Consider the following 20,969-nt stretch of genomic DNA (forward strand, 5'->3'; position numbering starts at 1 on the left):
GTGAGACTATCATGTGACCAACCTAGGCGACTTTAGTCAGCGTCTCACATAAACAAGCATCACAACTTCGTCTGTTTTCTTTGTTTTTAACTTATTTATTTAACATTATTTGGTGACGGACTGTTGCTAGACACGGAATATATTCATATTGTTGTGCCACGGGATTATATCTGTATAAAACGGATGCTTTATAAACGGTATTGCGAAAGCCTCATCTACACTGGGCTTATTTCCATAGCAACGGCTGAAAGTAACTGACGCAAAACTGATTTAATTATTACTCTGTGCTTTAATAAACGTCCATTTTTTTTTTTTTTTATATTTTCTAATGATATGGAGGCAGTGCAATTCATTTACTTGGTCAGCTCCTGTATGACGTAAAAATATGACGGGTGAAGTTTAAAATGATCTGTATGTGAATACTAAATGTAGCTATGCTAATGAGGAACTCTTATTAGGTTTCTTTTTAGCTTAATATCATAACCTGAATTCTGAATATCTGAATCTTTAAGTTGATATGTAACATTTAATGACAGATAGCTTGCCTCTAATCCTAAGGCTCTAATACTCAGATGTATGAATGTATGGATATAGAATATGGAATACATATACATACATAATTGTTACTGTATCTTTAACTATTATAATTATTTATCCTCTATGGATAAGTTAGTTCTCTTTATACTGTGTATGTATAGCGCATTTTTTTTTTTTTTTTTTTTGTCTCCAAATAGGCAGTTGACATGAATTACATGTCCTGTGGTGTGATATAGTATACGTGGCATGCTATAATATACTGAACCAGTAAAGGCAAATAAGTGGTTAAAAGTTGTGGAAGAAAAAAATGTTAGCGAAATACACTGATTGCTGTTACCGTGCAATTTCCTTATATAAAGTGCGTCTATCTACTTAATGCATGTATACTACACCCATGTACTGTTACTAAAGGCCAAACACATCTCACTTAACACCTTTTCTCTTTAATCAGGAGATCTATGGGGGAGAAGAATGCCTACAGTCTTAATGGCTCCTAAGTCATTTTGGATAATAGTTTTTCACTGCATGATGAAAAATATCTGCGTTAATGCATTGAAATTAGTCTTTAGTAATCTTTTGAATCTGAAATGATGAAAGTAAAACTACCTTGTGCTTTTTGTGCGATTGATAAAACTGTTTATCGGATGCTTTCTCACTACATGATGCGAAAATATCTGCATCAGTGCAATGATAAAAGTAGATTGATCAGATGTATTTTAAAACTGAAATTAATTTATTCACCTTCCCAGTACTGTTAAGCTGTTAATGCTAGCAGTTTATGATGTGTCATGTGACTTGAATGAAGATGACATTTTTATTTATTTTTTAATTGCAGGTATAAACAGATGATGCAGACACTAAAACAGACCATGATGGTGTGTTTTAAAGTTGAGAAAGATCAACTGAAGAAATAGGAAATGTCGACCACGAGAGGTGAATGCTCCCTGCACACACCTACTTACACTTAAAGGAATGTTGCGGGTTCAATACAAGATAAGCTGTCAACAGCATTTGTATGTGGTGCGTAATGATGATTAAACAGAAAGTAATTCTGAATTATCCTTTAGGCACTTACATTGCACGTAAAAGTGGCAATGCAATAAACCTAAAAATACATACATTTAAAAAGTATAGCTACAAGATTTAAACATTATACATGTTAACAGAAACTAGTATGATAGAATCGCTTACAAAATGTTTCTATGCAAATTATAATCCAATATATTACCTCATGTTATGACCATGCAAAGCTGGTAAACTCATATAAAATATATATTAAATTATGGATGATACATGCAAGGATGAAAGAAAATGACTTTTTACATAGAGAAAAATTCCTAGAAGTTAATTCACCTAGAATAGTAGTCCCAGTGCAAAAAATAGAATTGAGACAACATTACAGCTCACTTAATACACATTTTTCTAAGAAAGAATTAAAGTTTAACAAAAATACAAGCTTCACATTTCTGCTTTTAATCCCTCAAAGTGCATGAGCCAGTTGACTTCCATTGTAAGGCTTGATTGTAACCACATTTTTTTTTTTTTTTTTTTTTTAACTGAGGAACAAGTTTAATTTTCTTTCTGACATAACAGACAATTTGACATTATACTACAAAAGCTGCTGATAAAGCTTACAGTTGAAGTCAGAAGTTTACATACACTTAGGTTGAAGTCATTAAAACTCGTTTTTTAACCACTCATTAGCAAACTATAGTTTTGGCAAGTTGTTTAGGACATCTGTTTTGTGCATGACACAAGTAATTTTTCCAACAATTGTTAACAGACAGATTGATTAACTTTTAATTGACTATATCACAATTCCAGTGGGTCAGAAGTTTACATACACTAAGTTAACTGTGCCTTTAATCAGCTTGAAAAATTCCAGAAAATGATGTCAAGCATTTAGACAATTAGCCAATTAGCTTCTGATAGGAGGTGTACTGAATTGGAGGTGTACCTGTGGATGTATTTTAAGGCCTATCTTCAAACTCAGTGCCTCTTTGCTTGACATCATGGGAAAATCAAAAGAAATCAGCCAAGACCTCAGAAAAAAAAATGTGTGGACCTCCACAAGTCTGGTTCATCCATGGGAGCAATTCCCAAATGCCTGAAGGTACCACGTTCATCTGTAAAAACAATAGTACGCAAGTAGAAACACCATGGGACCATGCAGCCATCATACCGCTCAGGAAGGAGACGCATTCTGTCTCCTAGAGATGAACATAGTTTGGTGTGAAAAGTGCAAATCAATCCCAGAACAACAGCAAAGGACCTTGTGAAGATGCTGGAGGAAACAGGTAGACAAGTATCTATATCCACAGAAAAACGAGTCCTATATCAAAATAACCTGAAAGGCTGCTCAGCAAGGAAGAAGCCAGTGCTTCAAAACTGCCATAAAAAGCCAGACAACAGTTTGCAAGTGCACATAGGTACAAAGATCTTAATTTTTGGAGAAAGGTCCTCAGGTCTAATGAAACAAAAATTTAACTGTTTGATGGCCATTGTTATGTTTGGAGGAAAAAGGATGAGGCTTGCAAGCCGAAGAACATCATCCCAACCGTGAAGCATGGGGATGACAGCATCATGTTTTGGGGTGCTTTGCTGCAGGAGGGACTGGTGCACTTCACAAAATAGATGGCATCATGAGGAAGGAAAATTATGTGGATATATTGAAGCAACATCTCAAGACATCAGCCAGGAAGTTAAAGCTCGGTCGCAAATGGGTGTTCCTAATGGACAAAAACCCAAAGCATACCTCCAAAGTTGTGGCAAAATGGCTTAAGGACAACAAATTCAAGGTATTGGAGTGGCCATCACAAAGCCCTGACCTCAATCTGATAGAAAATTTGTGGGCAGAACTGAAAAAGCGTGTGTGAGCAAGGAAGCTAACAAACCTGAGTCAGTTACACCAGTTCTGTCAGGAGGAATGGGCCAAAATTCCAGCAACTTATTGTGAGAAGCTTGTGGAAGGCTACCCAAAATGTTTGACCCAAGTTAAACAATTTAAAGGCAATGCTACCAAATATTAACAAAGTGTATGTAATCATCTGACCCACTGGGAATGTGATAAAAGATATAAAAGCTGAAATAAATAATTCTCTCTACTGTTATTCTGACATTTCACATTGTTAAAATAAAGTATTGATCCTAACTGACCTAAGACAGGGTATATTGTCTATGATTAAATGTCAGGAATTGTGAAAAACTGAGTTTAAATGTATTTGGCCAAGGTGTATGTAAACTTCTGACTTCAACTGTAACTTGTATTGATCCCAGAACACTCCTTAATCACAACACTAAATACTTCACATAGTTCTTCTGTTTTTTTTATAACCTCATCAGGATAGGGCGGTCATTTTCATTAAAAGAATTCAGGATGATCTTTGTGTTTAATTTCAGGTACTCTGGGAAGCCCTGCAGTCTCTGTGCTATGCCCCTCCCTCTGATGTTCTGAGCTGTGAAAGCTGGACTGGCCTGCGCAGTAACCTCTCCGCTGCGCTCGCCGACCTTGATCCTGAGCTCAGTGTAAGCACTTAGTTATGTTCCTTAACAGCTTAAAGTGGAGATATTAGGAGTAATATTATCAAGCAATTGCCTGTTTCCACAGAAGAGGTGCAATCTTGTGGCCATGACCGGTTTCTCTAACTGCTGAATCCCACATTATGTAGGAGTGTGTTGCATGTGTTGTGTACACTGTGTCACTATGTTTTCACAGGATAAGGTACTTCGCTTCTTTGCAAAAACATTTTCCTCTTCTCCTTTAAATGTGACTAAGGATTTCTACAGCAGCATTGGTAATAGTTTAGGATTCTTTGGTTCTGAAAAGCTTCAATATTTTGATAACTGTGTGGTCTTCATTTATTCTCATAAGGTATCAATGTCCTTTTGCAGCAAAAAGCTTGGAGGCTTATTTTCTGTACCACAAGTTGAATTTTCCCAGTGTATTGATGCAAACAGACCAGATCTCGCCCGTCTTTTCAAACAAGTATGTGTCATATCCTTCCTCCTTCCTCATTAATCAATTTGAGTTGGAATTTAGCTTGCTTCGATAAAGATTAATTGAACTTTTTTTTTTCCTGAACCCTACATTTTCTTTGGTCATTCCAGATTAAGTTAATGAATGACTTAAAGAGGTGACACCATTTTGGATACAACACCCTGAGAAGTGAGCTGTGGTGTTTTATACACATTTCCAAAATATTATATACTTAAGGACATTTTTATATCTTGAGTGTATCAGTTACCTTGAATTAAGTCTTTGTCCTACGGCACCAGATACATGGAGGAAATCATAGAGAGCACCCTCTCTCTTCTCGCTCTACATTCTGAACATGGCACAGAGAAATCCCCAGAGCCCATACACTTAATCTCTCTACTGGATATCAAAGCCACCTGGTATAAGAAATGTATGGTGAGCCAAGATTCATCAAGAAAACATTCAACATATTTTGTTATGTCAAGTATCTCTAATCAAATTATCAGCATACAGTTCAAATGGATGTCAAACTGTTGTCTTTCAGCATGGCTACTACAGAGCAACCGTTGTCTTAAGGCTTCTTGAGAGAAAATACAAGTCTTTGGCCAGTTGCACCATGTTGCATCCATATTTGTGAACGCTAATCCCTAACACTAATTATAAAGTCTAGTCGATACTGCTTACTGCTTACTGCCTAGTGTATAAAGAATACGGCCTATTATTTTGTTTAAAATGGTTTGTGAAACAATACAAATTATGCAACAGAAAACATTTCAAAGTAGTATGCTACATTGTTGTCACATGCCCTCATTACGTTTGTCACAGGTTTTCACATCACCATACGAGTTTGTTTAATTCAGCGAGTGGCGTCCAGTTATTATTTCACACATAAAAATGGATTTTGCATTTTATTCCAGTTTTCTCTAAAAGACGTCTTCATTCTTGGCAGTCTAATCAAATAATAAGTAAAAATAATAATAAAAAGAAGTAGTCACGTCTGATATTAATATTCATTCGTCACACTGGAAATTGAAGGTCCAGTTTAGCGCATTTAAAATGTGGTGTATGCTGCACATTTTGGGAAATGTAGTTGCTTATCTGGGTTTTCTATGCATACAGAAAAGTCACATACTGTGCATAGTGTGCATGCTGAATACTGCAGTAGTAAGAGTAGTATGATAGTATGCTATTCCGAACACAGTCAATATTCATTGGCCAGTTCAAATTAAATGGGAAAAATAAACAGATTATTCCAAGTGACCCCAAGTGATTAATTGTGAATTTCATTATTCCTATTTCCTAGATTCTTAATGCTCTTCAACAGTGCATTTATTACATTGATTCCTGTTATTCTGTAAGAGAGGAAACCTTGGAAACTATCCACAGCCTAGAACATCAGCAGATTGGTACAGCTGACCTTTTGCCCACAATGTGCACATTTACTATCAAACTTTATCTGGCATCCTGGCACGTTTTCCTCTGCATGCTGTTACAGACTTTCCTCTCATGGTCAACTAGTTAGATTATCACTCCAAGTAGATAATTCCAAGGGTTTGTGGGTTTACAGTGAAGAGCTTTCCCAGAAGCCTGGTTCTGTTTTTCAGTTGGAAGACACATATGAAGAAAACAACACAAATATTTTCACACTATTGACTTATCGCGTTATCTTCTGCTTGGAAATTCTACCAGACTTTCGAACTACCCACAGGTGTAAAACATTCTTAACACATCAGCTTGATTCAAAAGATGCTTATCTAGACTCTGTGCTGAGGGTCAGTATACAGTGATTTTTGTTGCTTCCACAGAACAGTCACTTATTATTTTCAGACATCATAATACAGTAGAATCAAGTTATCTTATCTTAAAAAAAAAAAAAAAAAAAATCTAAATAGGTTAAAATGTTCTTTAAATCTCTAATAAGTTAAATCTCATGAAAATATGTCCAGGTCACATTTCACACTAAAATCAAAAGAAAAGATATTATATGAAATATACAATTATATGAAATTATATTTTGCATAAAATAAGCCTATTTTAGGACCGTTAAGATGTTTTAGGACCATTAAGACAATTCAGCACATTAATTCCCCAAAATACTCATTACCTCACAGACATTTTAACTTAAAGGTATTTAGAGGTGTTGTTTTTATTTATTTTTTTATTTTTTAATTTTTTTTCATTATTCTCAATAGTTATTCTCATTAGATCCTCATTACTGTAATACAGTAATTTATACTGCAATACAAAGATTTTTCAATTGAAAGATGAATAAATTAAGGGCAGAACAACAAATAGTACCATGATGTGCATATACTTTACAGTTGAAGTAATATCATTATTTATTATTGCATTGAGGTAATAAGAATTAGATTTATATATATATATATATATATATATATATATATATATATATATATATATATTATGGTAATGATATGGTGGGGCAGGGTGGGGAGGGGAGGGGAGTTGGTGTCTTTAATAAACATGACAATATTTTCACAATGCAAAACATATTAATAGTATTAAAAACAGACTTGGTTTTGTTCTTTCTTTTGACCTAGACATATTCCTCAGAAGATTGCCAAAATCTCTAAATAGCCACAAAATATTTCCATCTCTTAAATGCGTTTAAATATGCTACCTTTCTGCACTCACTTTACTTCAAGGAATTTAGATTTCAATGCTAATTTAGAAATGGGAGGCTGAATACAAATGATTAAATTAATTTATAGAATGTTTAGAGAATGAGATGATCTTGTGTTTTGCCCCTCAGGCCCTGTTCCGGGAACTCTCTACAGTTCTTAATAGTTGGAGTTCGTTTATTTCATTCATTCGCTGTGCATGCTCGGGAGGCTTGTGATGTACACTAATGGAAGGAACATTTTCCCCATTAAAGTGAAGAAACAGAGAGCTAAGTGTAAATGGGAGGAAACAAACCCAGCTTGTCGTTTGAGAAAAGCAAGTCTGACTCACGAAACTATATCTCCGAAGCCTTTCTACATTTGTAATCTGTCGTCTGTTTCAGATCCGGTAACCTCGACTGACCTAGTGGTGATTCTGATCAACATCATGTACCAACACCCAAAACCATCCTGTGGTGAGATAACTCATACATGTGTGTCATAAGAGCACTACACTGATTAACACTCCCGTTACATTTCGAAAATAAATGTAAAGTCTCAGAAACTCAGCCACGCCTGCCTGTGAGTGCAACTTAAAATCTACGGGCAATCTGTGTAATTTTTATGACCGTCATTATCTGGATGTTAGTAAAATGCTAATACGGGTGTGCCAGGTTTTCCTTCTCACAGTGATATTAGCTATTTTTTTATCAGGACCAGGACAAAGATCCTTTTTATGGTTTTCTCTGCTTTATCAAATAGACTTACTTCCTTGGGAGAATAAATTACAAATATTCTTAGTTTTAAAAAAATTTCTTTTGACCAAAGAAATAAGGAATGTTTATATACAGTATTTGGTTGTAGCAGTGATAATATAGTTTTGTGTAGCTAAGTATTGATTAGAACGTTTATTTAAGCAGATTATTTAAGTATTGAGGCAAGTAACATTTTTAAAAGAGTTATATTTTGTTTGGTAGAACTGTCAGTTTAACCTTTTAGACCCTGGGTGAATTCCAAAGGACATCACTTTTCTCAGCTGTTTTTGTCATTTAGTGCCACCGAAATTGCTTATGTTCAGTAATATGGAAATAATCAGTATACTGACTTCCAATGCCACTTTTTGTAGGTGTATTTTCAATTATTTACTCGCCCACCACAATAATCTAATGTCTAAACTTATCTTAATTTTAGGGCTTTTCTCAGTAAATGTAGTATGCAGTTTATTGAGATTAATTTGATTAATTAATCATCTTATAGTGTACCTATTAGGATGTTCAATAAGATTAACATTCCTAGTTTCTTAACAAAGGAATTCTTGTTTCTTGACTGTCTCAGACAAATTTCCTCTTGGTTTGTCCTCACAGGACATTTTGTGCTGCACTGTAAATCATTGATTAGCCAAGCTCTGTAGTAACCGTGAAGAATCTCAGCCAATAACAAGCATGGTGTCTTGAAGCTTCTAACGAGTTATCACACAGCTGTGTATGTCGGTGTTTGTATGTGTGCACTCGCAGGTCCTTAAAAAGTCTTAAATGTACTTTTTAAAATGTAAGGCCATAAAAAGTCTTAAATATCTTAAATAAATTACAAGAAGTCTTAAATTTAATTTGCTGAGGTCTTAAATTTTGGGGCGTGAATAGAGGAGACTCTTAAATCTGCAGAATCTGCGTGAGTCAAAATCATCATCAACCACTCTCTCTCTCTCTCTCTCTCTCTCGTACATCCAGCATTTAGCAGCTGACGCTTGAGTTTCGTGTGAGTGTGCGCAAGGAAGCGCATTTTTACTGAACTTACGATGTTACACATGTATAAACATTCATAAACCCGTTAATCCGAAATGCAAATGCCGTTATTCTGCGTCTTTGTAAGCGAGCGATGCGCTAACACTATCGCTCCTGCTTATAATCGACAAAGCTGTCAAAGCTGCAATTTGCATGCGCTCGAGGTTGGAGCGGTCTTTTGACGCCTTTCAGATCGTGGCGCTAGCTTATTTTACACCATCTTTGACAAGAATTGTAAAGCTAACAGAACTAACAGAGTTACATCTGTTACATCTCTCATTTCCATCTCTCTAGAGAACCATCTGACAAATACAGGTATTTTCTCTGCCATCTGAATCAGTCAATTTTAGTAGTAATATACAAAACAGTAATAATAATATAATTATATAAATATTATAATATTAATAATAAACATAATATGAAAATATATTATCTATATTTAATATTTAGTATATAATCTGTTTTCAAAATACATCATAACTAATTATGCAGCACAGTTCTCTTTCATAATTTCATCTGTTAACATTTTCAATACATATTATCAACTTTAAATGACCATTTTTAAGGTAACTGATGAGTTTTGACATTTGAGATATTTCACACAAAAATAAAAATTGTCATCACTTTCCTTCATGCTGTTGCAAACCTGTATGACTTTCGTATTTCAGTGGATATCAAAAGGAGATATTAGGGAGTTTCAGTCACCATTCACTTTCATTGAATGAAAAAAAGATGCAGTGACAGTGAATGAGACTAAACGTTTTGCTTAACATCTTGTTCCATGGCAGAGAAAAAATCAGACAGACTCAAGGGTGAGCAGTGATGACAGAAATTTCATTTTCATTTTTAACTACCTGTTAAAGTATTTGTTAAAGGTATCTGCCAAGAAAAAATATATAAATGTTATTCAGCACATGCTAGACCTTATTCACAGCAGCGCCATATTTAATTTTTGACAAGAATGAAACAAGGCTGTGAGGGATGGACTTACAGTCTCTTCAATGGGCTGTACTGCAGTTTAAAGTGTTTTTGGATCGTTCCGCAGACAAAACATTTTAAAAATATATTTTCAAGGACACTCAATAGACACAAAACTCCAGACAACATGAGTTGTGGAAAATCAGATGTGATCTAGGAGTTTTTTTATAGCTTTATGCCGTGTAGCCATTGAAGAGATGGTAAGTCTATCCCTCACAGCTTCATTTCCATTCCCATTAAAAATCAAACATACTGTGAATCTATGAATAAGGTCATGTTTACAAAAATGTCACTGCATGCACAGTAAGTGGTGGCAGAAAGACCGCTGACTGTTGTGTTAGATTTGACAGATTAGGAGGGGGGCCTGGTTAACTCAGTGGTAAAAGACGCTGGCTACCACCCCTGGAGTTCGCTAGTTCAAATCCCAGGGCGTGCTGAGTGACTCCAGCCAGGTCTCCTAAGCAACCAAATTGGCCCGGTTGCTAGGGAGGGTAGAATCACATGGGGTAACCTCCTTGTGGTCGCTATAATGTGGTTCGTTCTCGGTGGGGCGCGTGGTGAGTTGAGCGTGGATGCCGCAGTGGATGATGTATTGAAAATGTTAACAGATGAAATTATGAAAGAGAACTGTGCTATGTCTCCGTGGCAATGTGCTCAACAAGCCACGTGATAAGATGCACAGGTTGACAGTCTCAGACGCGGAGGCAACTGAGATTCATCCTTCACCACCCGGATTGAGGGAAATCACTATGCGACCACGAGGACTTAAAAACGCATTGGGAACTGGGCATTCCAAATTGGGTGAAAAAGGGGAAAAGAAAACAAAAAAAACAAGATTTGACAGATTACATGATTAAACGAAAGTATGACACAAAACCATAATAAATACAAACATATTCTTAGCAATACAATTACTATAATGAAAGGAGTTAATAACAAACATGTAATCATGTTCACTATAAATGTTTGCTGCAAAGTTGTAAGTTGAAATGATCTCCTCAGTCCAGTCAGCTCTGTTGATGGCTTGAAGCCACAGCAGTCAACAAGAGCCCTCTGAATAATCTTTCAACAACGTAATCCGATAAAAGTTTACGCATGGTTTTTGCCACCACTTCCGTGTTTGACATAAGCTGTGACATTGCCAAGGCATTGGTCTATTGCATCACGTCTTGCTGGAAAGCAAGTGACTAAAGAGAAGGGTCACAATATAGGCTACATACTTTAGGCTACATGCATTCTTAATTAATTAATTTAGAGTTTTAATGTTGTATTAACTTATTTAAAAAAAAAAAAAAAAAAAAAAGAAAACACATAAATGCACAATAAAATATAAAGAACATGTCCAGACACATCCAAAAAGCCTCAGTGTTTTTTAATTTACCAGCTAATTAATTATTTAATGTATTTATATATATATATAAAGTGGTCTAAAATGTTTCTTTTATTTGGCCTTAAAAAGTCTTAAATTTAATTCCTTCGAACCTGCAGAAACCCTGCCTGTCCCCCACCAATCTTGTGATGGAGGTGTTGAGGACTCTCTGTGACCGTACTGAGTGTGCTGTGGAGTGCCTCTACCAAATCCCTGTTATAGAGATTCTGCTGGCTCCCATTTTCACCCTGCTGAAAGCTGGTCAGCACTACATGATCACTCCCACAAGCCCATGCATTATCAAGTGTTTAGACATGATTATGAAATATGACTGCTGCTTCATTAAAGAGACCATTATGTTGATTACACATTTATGCCATGACAAGTTCTGAATGACCTGTTTTTGCTGCTTAGTTTCGATAAATGGTCTGGGTAGAGTGGGGAGGGAGTTTTGCGTTGTGAAGGTTAGAGAATTGTACATAAAATCCTTCTATTTTAAAAGAGCAAGGAACATCCTGTTTTCATAACATGACCCTGATTATGTGAAATATGCTTTTCTTATGTAAAATAACCTAGACCAACTGATACATTAATGGCATTTTGTTTCACTACAAAGACAAAGTTGGAATTTAGAAAAAAAAAGTGATTGTACATATAAGAGAGGGATTGATGCCACAGTATCATCATGGAAATAGAGTCGGAAATAGAACAAGACGAATATTTTTACACAGTTACACTTCAGGAGAAATCAGTTAATTTAAATTCTAAAACACAATATATCCTTAGAACGTCTAATCAGAGAATTCATCTGCTTCTTTCTTTTATTATTTATATGCATTATTGTGTTCACCCCAAGCATTTCTATTTGTCTTTTGTTGCAGCCCAAATTAATTTCCCTAGAAAGTTCCCTGACTCACATTGCAGACATCCTGGCGAGAATCGCTAACTCTGAACGAGGTTTATTATTGCTGATTTATGACAGAAATCTCATCTCGGCTGAGGGTGAAATGTAAGTAAATCTAATTTTACTCTGAGGTTACATTCAATATTTCTTCTTCCTTCTAGTGTCATGCTGAGGTAGTCTCCACTTGTGGCATATACAGTATGTTATCATTATACTCATTATACTCCCTATAATGAGATGATGAGTGTCTTATGAGAAGAAAAGAACCTGTCATTACTCAGTGACATCTGTGTCTTCAGTTAAATGAAAACCAAGGGGAATACTGTAACAGTCAAATAGAATAGAATAGTTGTACTCTGTGAAAGAAGCAAAAACCATTGAGAATACCTAAACAATAGAATAGAATAGAATAGAATAGAATACTCTGTGAAAAATTAAAATCAAGGGAAATACCTTAACATTCTAATAGTATAGAATAGAATAGATGTACTCTGTGATAGAAACAAAAACTAAGGGAATACCTTAACAATAGAATATAATAGAACATAATATAATAGAATAGATATACTCTGTGAAATAAACAGAAACCAATGGATATACCTTACAATACAATATAATAGAACAGAATAGAATAAAATAGATATACTCTGGGAAATAAATTAAAATCAAGGGAAATACCTTGACATTCTAATAGAATAGAATAGAAAATAATATAATATATGTACTCTGTGAAAGTAGCAAAAAGTAAGGGAAATGTATTAACTTTAGAATAGAATAGAATAGAATAGATGTACTCGGTGAATGAAACAGAACCAATGGGAATATTTTAACAAAAGAATAGAATAGATATACTCTGTAAAAGAAAAAAAGGGAATAACTTAACAATAGAAGTAGAATAGAATAGATGTACTCTGTGAAATAAACAAAAACCAAGGGAATACCTTAGCATTAGAATAGAATAGAAAAGAAAAAATAGAGTATATGTACTCTGTAAAAGAAATGAAAACCAAGGGAAATACCATAATAGAACAGAATAGAATAAAATAGATGTACTCTGAGAAAGAAATGAAAATCAAGGAAAATACCTTAACATTCTAATGGAATAGAAAAGAATATAATAGGTGTACTCTGTGAAAGGAGCAAAAAGTAAGGGAAATGCCTTAACATTAGAATAGAATAGAATAGAATAGAATAGAATAGAATAGAATAGAATAGAATAGATGTACTCTGTGAAATAAACAGAAACCAATGTAAATACCTTAACATTAGACTAGAACAGAATATAATAGATGTACTCTGTGAAAGAAAAAAAAACTAAGGGAATATCTTAAAGGTGCAGTATGTAAGATTCAGAAACCCTTGTTATTAATGACACCTGTGGCCGTTAAGTGAACTGCAGCCAGCTACCTGTTGCTCGTGCTCGTGCACACACTCCATAGGGACGTGATTGAGCGAGCATCCAAAACAATGATGTAACGTACAAAGAGACAACGTGATTCACTGGCATCATGCTGACAGATGAGGTAGCATAATTAAAATTACACAGTTATGATTGTTTTATTACAAACTTTGAGACTGTATATTATATTTGACTCTCCAGTGCTGGAACAGGGCTAAAACAAAGTGTGGATATAGATCTGACTATGCGAGACTGTAGTTTGAAGTAATCACTTTTCTTTGCATGATACATTGACTGCATTTATACGATAGCCTATGTCGACGTTAGCTAGCTAGCCAGCTTTATCAGTAGCTGTTAGCTAAATTTGGTGGATGATGACAGTAGCTGTTTATAAAATAGACTGTACATTATAAATATATTGACACAATTCAGTATTGATGTGATTCCATCATAACTGTCATTTTGATATATCGATGTGCTATTGTTTTATAATAATAGAATGTATATATTTTCTGTATAACCAAGTTACGTTACACTAATGAATGGGTCTTTTTGCATTATCTTGAACATTGTCTAGTATTCATTTCATGTGTTATTGTAGTTTACCTTGCTGAATAATTACAGATTAACATTGATTATGACAGTTACTGTGCAGGCAAGATCAAGTTAACTAAAATTACACAGATCAATCCTTATGGCACTATAGTTTGACATGCTTTGCAGTTATGTAAGCTTACCTGTCCAATAAGAAGAACGTCAATTCAGGGTCAGTTTTGATCCCCAAAACCGAATGAAGTTCCCTCCAGGAATCAAATGCCCTGCCGATGTTCACTCTAGTTTTTGCTTGACCATGATCACATTTCCGCTTAGCCAGATGGGATTCAGTAGATAAATGTTTTTTTGTTTTTTTGGGGGGGGGCCTTACTCAGAGTTTGTGTAGGAGTCGGTGTTGTGCTGGGAGCCGGACATTTGCTGGATTCCATCTCTAGGATAACGTTACCTAGTGTTGCAGTTTGTTGTCGCTGTTGAATAGAGGAAGAGAAGCACTGAGTCAAGGCTCTCGGGAGTGCGCATAAACATAAACATCACATCCTTTGGATTTTCCCGGCAAAAGTGACCCACACCCTTCGCATGAAAATCATGCGGGGTTCAAACCTACAACCTTTCAGTAACCAGCCCAGATCTGTAGACCCTAGGCTACACTGTCCCTGTTTTTTGGCTGTATTTTTTTAAGATATTGGGTTATATTTATTAAACTTCTTAAATTGAAAGCATGATTTTTGGGAAAGTTTCCTCCTAGTCATCATTATTAATGATGATAAGACAGCCTGAACTTTAACTCTTAAATGTTTGCTATGGGAAATATGGGAAATTCTGTGGTTGGATGAGTGTTATTAAGTTATTAGTGCAGATTTTTTGGTAGTTTAATAATAGTAATAGTTTATTAATCCTTTAACCCATAGATAAAATAACTCATGTGGTGTATCACCAACCCTTGATGTTGTAATTTTTTTTTTTTTCCATAGAAATGTATCATAGCAAGCCATTGCCGTTTTTAGTATTTTCACAAAAAAAAACATCTTTTATTACTCACTGACTGGAAAACGTATCATCTTCTGAATTGAATTTTTATCTAGACATCTGACCTATCCCTGCCCCATACTGACATATCATAACCCTGTCCTGGCCTACATTTCATAGACTAAATGCAACTAAACTCATTCCTTAACTCCAGACTGTTTATTTTTATTATGACCTGTTGGTAGTTGCAACAAAGCCCTTAAAGAACCTTTGAAATCAAAATGAAAGTTTTGCTGCTTTTAGTCCATATCTGTTTGCTTTAAGGTAATCTATAGTGGCAAGAATAAGTATGTGAACCCTTTGGAATTAGCAGTTTTTCTGCATCAATTGCTCATAAAATGTTATCTCATCTTCATTAAAGTCACAAGTATAGACCAAGCATAATGAGCTTAAGCTAACAACACACAAGCAGTTATAATCTTTTGTGTCTTTATTGGACACATCCCATTAAACATTAATAGTGCTGTGGAAAAAGTGAATCCTTAGGCTAAAAGATGACAAAAAAAGCTAATTAGAATCAGGAGTTGTCACCTGGCATCCAATTAATGAAACAAGATTGGATGTGTGGGTTAGAGCTACTTTGACTTATAAAAAGCACTCAAACATTTTAATTTGCTATTCACAAGAAGCATCTGCAGAAGTGGACAATACCTCGCAAAAAAGACACTTCAGAAGACCTACAATCAAGAATTGTTGCTTTGCATAAAGCTGGAAAGGATTACAAAGTTATATGAAACTTTGGTTTAATTGTTTGGGAAGAACAAGCAGCACTACATATGACGTAAAAAGGGCACCGCAATGGTGAAGTACGGTGGAGGGAGCATCATGATTTGTGGTTGTTTTGCTGCTTCAGGGCCTGGATCGCTTGCCATCATCGAGGAAAAATTAATTCTCAAGTTTATCAAGATATCCTACAGGATAACATCAAGGTTGCTGTGTGCCAGCTGAAGCTCAGTAGAAGTTGAGTGATGCAGCAGGACAATGGCCCTAAACATTGAAGTAAATCCACTACAGAATGGCTTCAAAAAAAGAAAATCCACCTTTTGGAGTGGCCCAGTTAGAGCCCAGACCTTAATCCAATAGAGATGCTGTGAAATGACCTCAAGAGAGCCATTTACAGCAGACATCCTAAGAATATGGCTGAGCTGAAGCAGTTCTGTAAGGAAGAATGGTCCAAAATTCTTTCTGAAAGTTGTGCAGGTCTAATCTGTAGCTACCAGATATATGCATTTAAATTATGCAGTCTCTCTTTTCCGGCTAAACAGACCTAGGCAAAATCATAACGTCACATAGCTGCTGAGAAAATGTGTCCAAACAAATGCTTTCTAGAACAAGAACGCACCTTCCCCCTACATCTGATCAGCGCACATGACTGTGTTCTTACCTGCGCTGATGAGCACAATCCATGATGTACGGTTGTTCCAAACAGAATTTCCAATAAGAATCACACAAAAACGTATTTCTGAATGACAGTTATCACCTTTCAGCCCTCTGAAGCTCTCACAGAGTATTTGTCTTTGAAGGGAATAGGGCATATGGATGATCATGTCTGAATTGAACATGCATGCGGGAATTGGAATGCGAGGAAAGCAGAGTATTTAATACATTTTAAAAACAGCTGTTTTTCTGAGGTTTCTTGGGATGAACAGCATGAGAAAGTGTTCTTTATTCTTTATGTATAGCGTATTGTGATGTGCTGTGTTTGTTTGTGGGCTGGTTATGTAGTAACGTGGTCCGTTAGATCATCATTCGGTTCTCAGGTCAGTGGTTTAAGCTCTATTGACAGCATTTGTGGCAAAATTTTTATTACCACAAAAATACATTTGGACTTTTCCCACCTTTTATTTTAAATAAAAGCAAAAATCAAGGTTATAGTGAGGCACTTAAAACGGAAGTGAGTGGGGCCAATGTTTGGAGGGTTTAGAGGAAGAGATTTGAAGCTTAAATTGTTTAAATCTTTGTTTTTGCAGGATTACAGGAGTTTACGGTGTTATGTCATCATGGCAATGAAGTTGTAAAATGGGATATAACTTTACACATAAACAGTTAGTAAGCGATTGAATCACACTTGGATCATGTTAACGCGCATATTGTTTACATCTTGTGACTTTTAAAACAGTGAGTATTTTTGAGTGACTTTTTTTTAAGTAAAAGGAGGGAATTAATTATGTGGTAATCAACATTGGGCCACAAATGCTGTCAGTTGAGCTTAACTTGTATTGAACCTGTCAAATTCCTTTAAAATCAAACACAATTTTTAGCTTATTCTGGACAGCATCTGTCTGTTCCCTGAGCAAAACAATATTAATGTTTGAAGAACCACTGAACGTCCATTCTCTGGGCATTGTGAAGAGGGTTTGTAGAATACAAAAACAGTAGTTTTTTCATTACCTACCATGAAGTGCTTCACGGTAGGTAATGAAACCCTCAGGATTCCCCTGCTTTGATGGGGCAAGTTTGAGGGAATCAACATGGCATATAATGTGTTGTCTCATTATTTCGCTGTGGAGTTTGAATGCCATGCAGGAATCCTCCCTGACAGTGAAGTCTCTTCCCCGCAGACCAGCTCACTGTCGGAGAGAGTTCCCACCCTGTTCCTGGAGCTCCACCAGCTTTGGCCTCTCAGGAGCTGCAGAGCATGTGAGTATCTCTTCATAATGTCTCCTGTCTTCTCCTGTTCCTGCTCAAGCTGTCTGTTTCTGTGCTAAAAATGAGCATGGCCTCCCACTGCTGTTTTGTGAGAATGAAGAAAATGAGAACTAATTAGCTCCTGATTCTTCAGGGTGGCCTGGGAGGAGATGCTGTTAGACAACCTGCTGAATTTTGCCACCACACCAAAAGGACTGCTGCTCCTTCAGCAAACCAGAGCCATTAATGAGTGTGTCACCTACATGTTCTCAAGATTCACCAAAAAGCTGCAGGTAATATGATCAGTGATATTACCAGGGCTTGACATTAAAACCTGCCCACCCACCAAATGCGGGTAAAAATCACTCTGACTAGCCAGTTTGGCGGATGATGTTTTCAGGGTTTTTCCTACATTGAAAATTCTGTGAATGTTGGGGCGCCAAAGCAAAATAAAGCTGAAGAATGTCATTTCTGAGAAACTAGCGACACCATACGTAATTGATTGACCTAAGAATGGCTTACAGTACTTATAGTTGTCTCTGCATATTAAGTATTTTAACACAGGAAAATGCTTCAGATATAGCATAGCGCAGAGCTAATCATATGCTCGATTTTACCAGGCTTCACTCGATACTGCGGTGCAGATCACAAACTTATGCAACCCATTCAAAATTATACACAAATTGTTCTACATTACTGTGCTTTAAAGGAAGTAAAACCTCTTAAATGGCTAGACAGCCTCAACATTACAAACAGCACTGGCGAGGAAAAGGGGGAAACAACGCTGTGCCCTGCACCAACATAAATTAGAAGACTTCTCAATCTACACATCAACCTTTCTAAAATGTATCAAATATTTTGCTGTAACACTGAGGGACGATTCTAGGGTCAGTGGACATTCAGGGCTTAGCCCAGACCTCCGTGTATACATATGAGGCCATCCATTGATTAAAGCTACACTATGTAAGATGTTTTGTTAGAAATGAATAAAATTTAATTAATGAGCAGTTACACCAACAATCCGTCTTCCAAACCATGTTTTTGCCTTACCCGATTCACTGTGGTAAGCCTATAATAAGTAGTTATATTTTAGAGCTATAGGGACGGATTTGGCAGGAAATTGCATACGTCATTCATCTGTGAATGTTTACGTTATGCCCGTAAATAAAAGAAAAATAAGATCCATGTGTATGTGCGCTGATAGGTGTGGTAGTAGTTTGAAGCTTAAAGCTTGTAGCCACAACAAACGAGCAACATTGACCATAGATCATTCAAAAAGAGAACCCTCTGGGGAATCACCCATTTTTTAAATAAAGAAACCTCAAACCGATAAGAGTCTGCAAGAAAAAGGGAAAACAACAGAACTTTTATTCTGGTAACAATGCCAATCTCTAAACCAGTTACTACCTTGGTCTATTTGCCTGCTTGCTAAGTTATAATAGTTTCCACCATTTGATTTTATCTGATATGACTAGTAATTGTTATGTTGTATGTCATCGTTGCCTAACTTTTGTAATGCTATTTATTTTAAAACAACTGTTTTGAATAAGTCATAAACAGTGGAAGATAAGCTACTTACCTGCTCATAAGACATATTTTCGGATATACGTCTTTTTCTTCCTTTCGTTATTTTTTTAGGGGAAGGGGTGAGTTTTGTTGTTGTTAGTGACATTCGCTCTGAAAAGATGTTCTCCTGTAACCATGGTTATTCCTCAAGCCATCAGATTCATCCGCACAGAAGAGCAGAGTCTAAGCACAACTCATGTAATTACCAAAACAGTGTTCCTCCTCAAGTAACCTGCAGTTTTATGCTTCAACTGCTAGAGGGCCAAAAGTTACATAGTGTAGCTTTGAATATTGGAATATAATACACTTTATACTAAAAGTTTAAATGTTACATCTGTGAGATGTAATTTATATAGTAAATATTTAAATATTACTGAAGCCAAAATGAAAAGAAGTTTGACGCACATAGTGAACAATTGACAGTTTTATTTCATTGATTTGTCAGGTGCTTTAAGATTTGCCAAAGTTTGCAAAGTTTATGGCATTGTGTAAACAAGTTAATAAAAGAGTTTTTCAAAAACTCCACCAAGACAGGAATGTTGACTCTTGTCTCACATGCATGCATGATCAGTGTTTCCATGGGAACACTGATCGTTCCCGGGGAGGCGCTGGTCATGCCACTGATTAATGTGCTTGCTACACCTGTTCCACTCTAATTGCACTCCCTATTTAATCCTTGTGTATCCTCACTATCTTTGCTAGTTTATTGTTTGACCTGTCAAACGTTAACCTTGCTCTCTCTGTTTAGTTGGTGCTGTCTCGTGTATCTGTTGGTTGTAAGCCTGTCCTCGCCGCCCACGAATTGCCACTGGAAGATTCCTCGTTTCTGCCCGTGTGTCGAGAATACGCCTGGGCTTTGTTCTCTGAACCACACCATGCTTCAATGGACACTTCCTACGGATCTGCTCCTGACTTCCACAATGCATACACCTGTCTACGAACACACTCCTCCCTTTGCCCACTGCGTTGCCACTACTTATCTAATACTCGTCTCCAGCCGGTGCCAGGGTCACCAGCCTTCACCAGTCCAGTTTCAATAGACATTTGCTTTTGTTAATAAATCCTTTGAACTGTTCTTCTGCTTTTGGGTCCCTTTGTCTCACTTTCATTCTGACATGCTGTAAAGCAGCCGCCAACAAGACAACTGAATTGAGTCTGTATTTGGTGTTATCAAAATCAGGTAGCTAAAAGTTATTATTGATGACTAATGTACTGCACATCAAGTGAGCAAGATCAACAAATACTTTATCTTAATCTGTCAGGAGAAAGGGAAAATACAAAGCCATGTTAAAAATTTACTAGATGTATTTACATTGTTAGTGTCTCTACAATCCTAAAATGTTCTGTTACTATTGATTGAGGGCTTTGGCACAGAGGAAGTTACTCACTGACATGATAAAAAGTGTTGCTCAATACAGAAGGAAATGTTTTAACACTGAAACTTGGATTTCAAGCTGTTAAACTTGTTAAACTTTGAGCGGATTTACAGGCTTTGTCCAGACTATTGTGGTAGAGTTGTGGTCAGCCCTGGAATGTGGCCGAGAGGACATAAGGGTTATCAATCCTAGATTAACCCCAATGGACCCCATCGACAGAAGCTGCCATAAGGTTCTCACCTCCTATCACTCA

At 36.2% G+C, this 20,969-nt stretch overlaps 1 pseudogene; it reads left to right on the forward strand.

The window, feature by feature from the left end:
* Window positions 1-660: 660 nt before the first annotated feature.
* Window positions 661-20,969, forward strand: part of LOC127409974 (protein broad-minded-like) — a 53,981-nt pseudogene continuing 33,672 nt past the window's right edge.

This window comes from Myxocyprinus asiaticus, chromosome 19, assembly GCF_019703515.2.
Source record: "Myxocyprinus asiaticus isolate MX2 ecotype Aquarium Trade chromosome 19, UBuf_Myxa_2, whole genome shotgun sequence".
In the NCBI taxonomy this organism is placed as follows: domain Eukaryota; kingdom Metazoa; phylum Chordata; class Actinopteri; order Cypriniformes; family Catostomidae; genus Myxocyprinus; species Myxocyprinus asiaticus.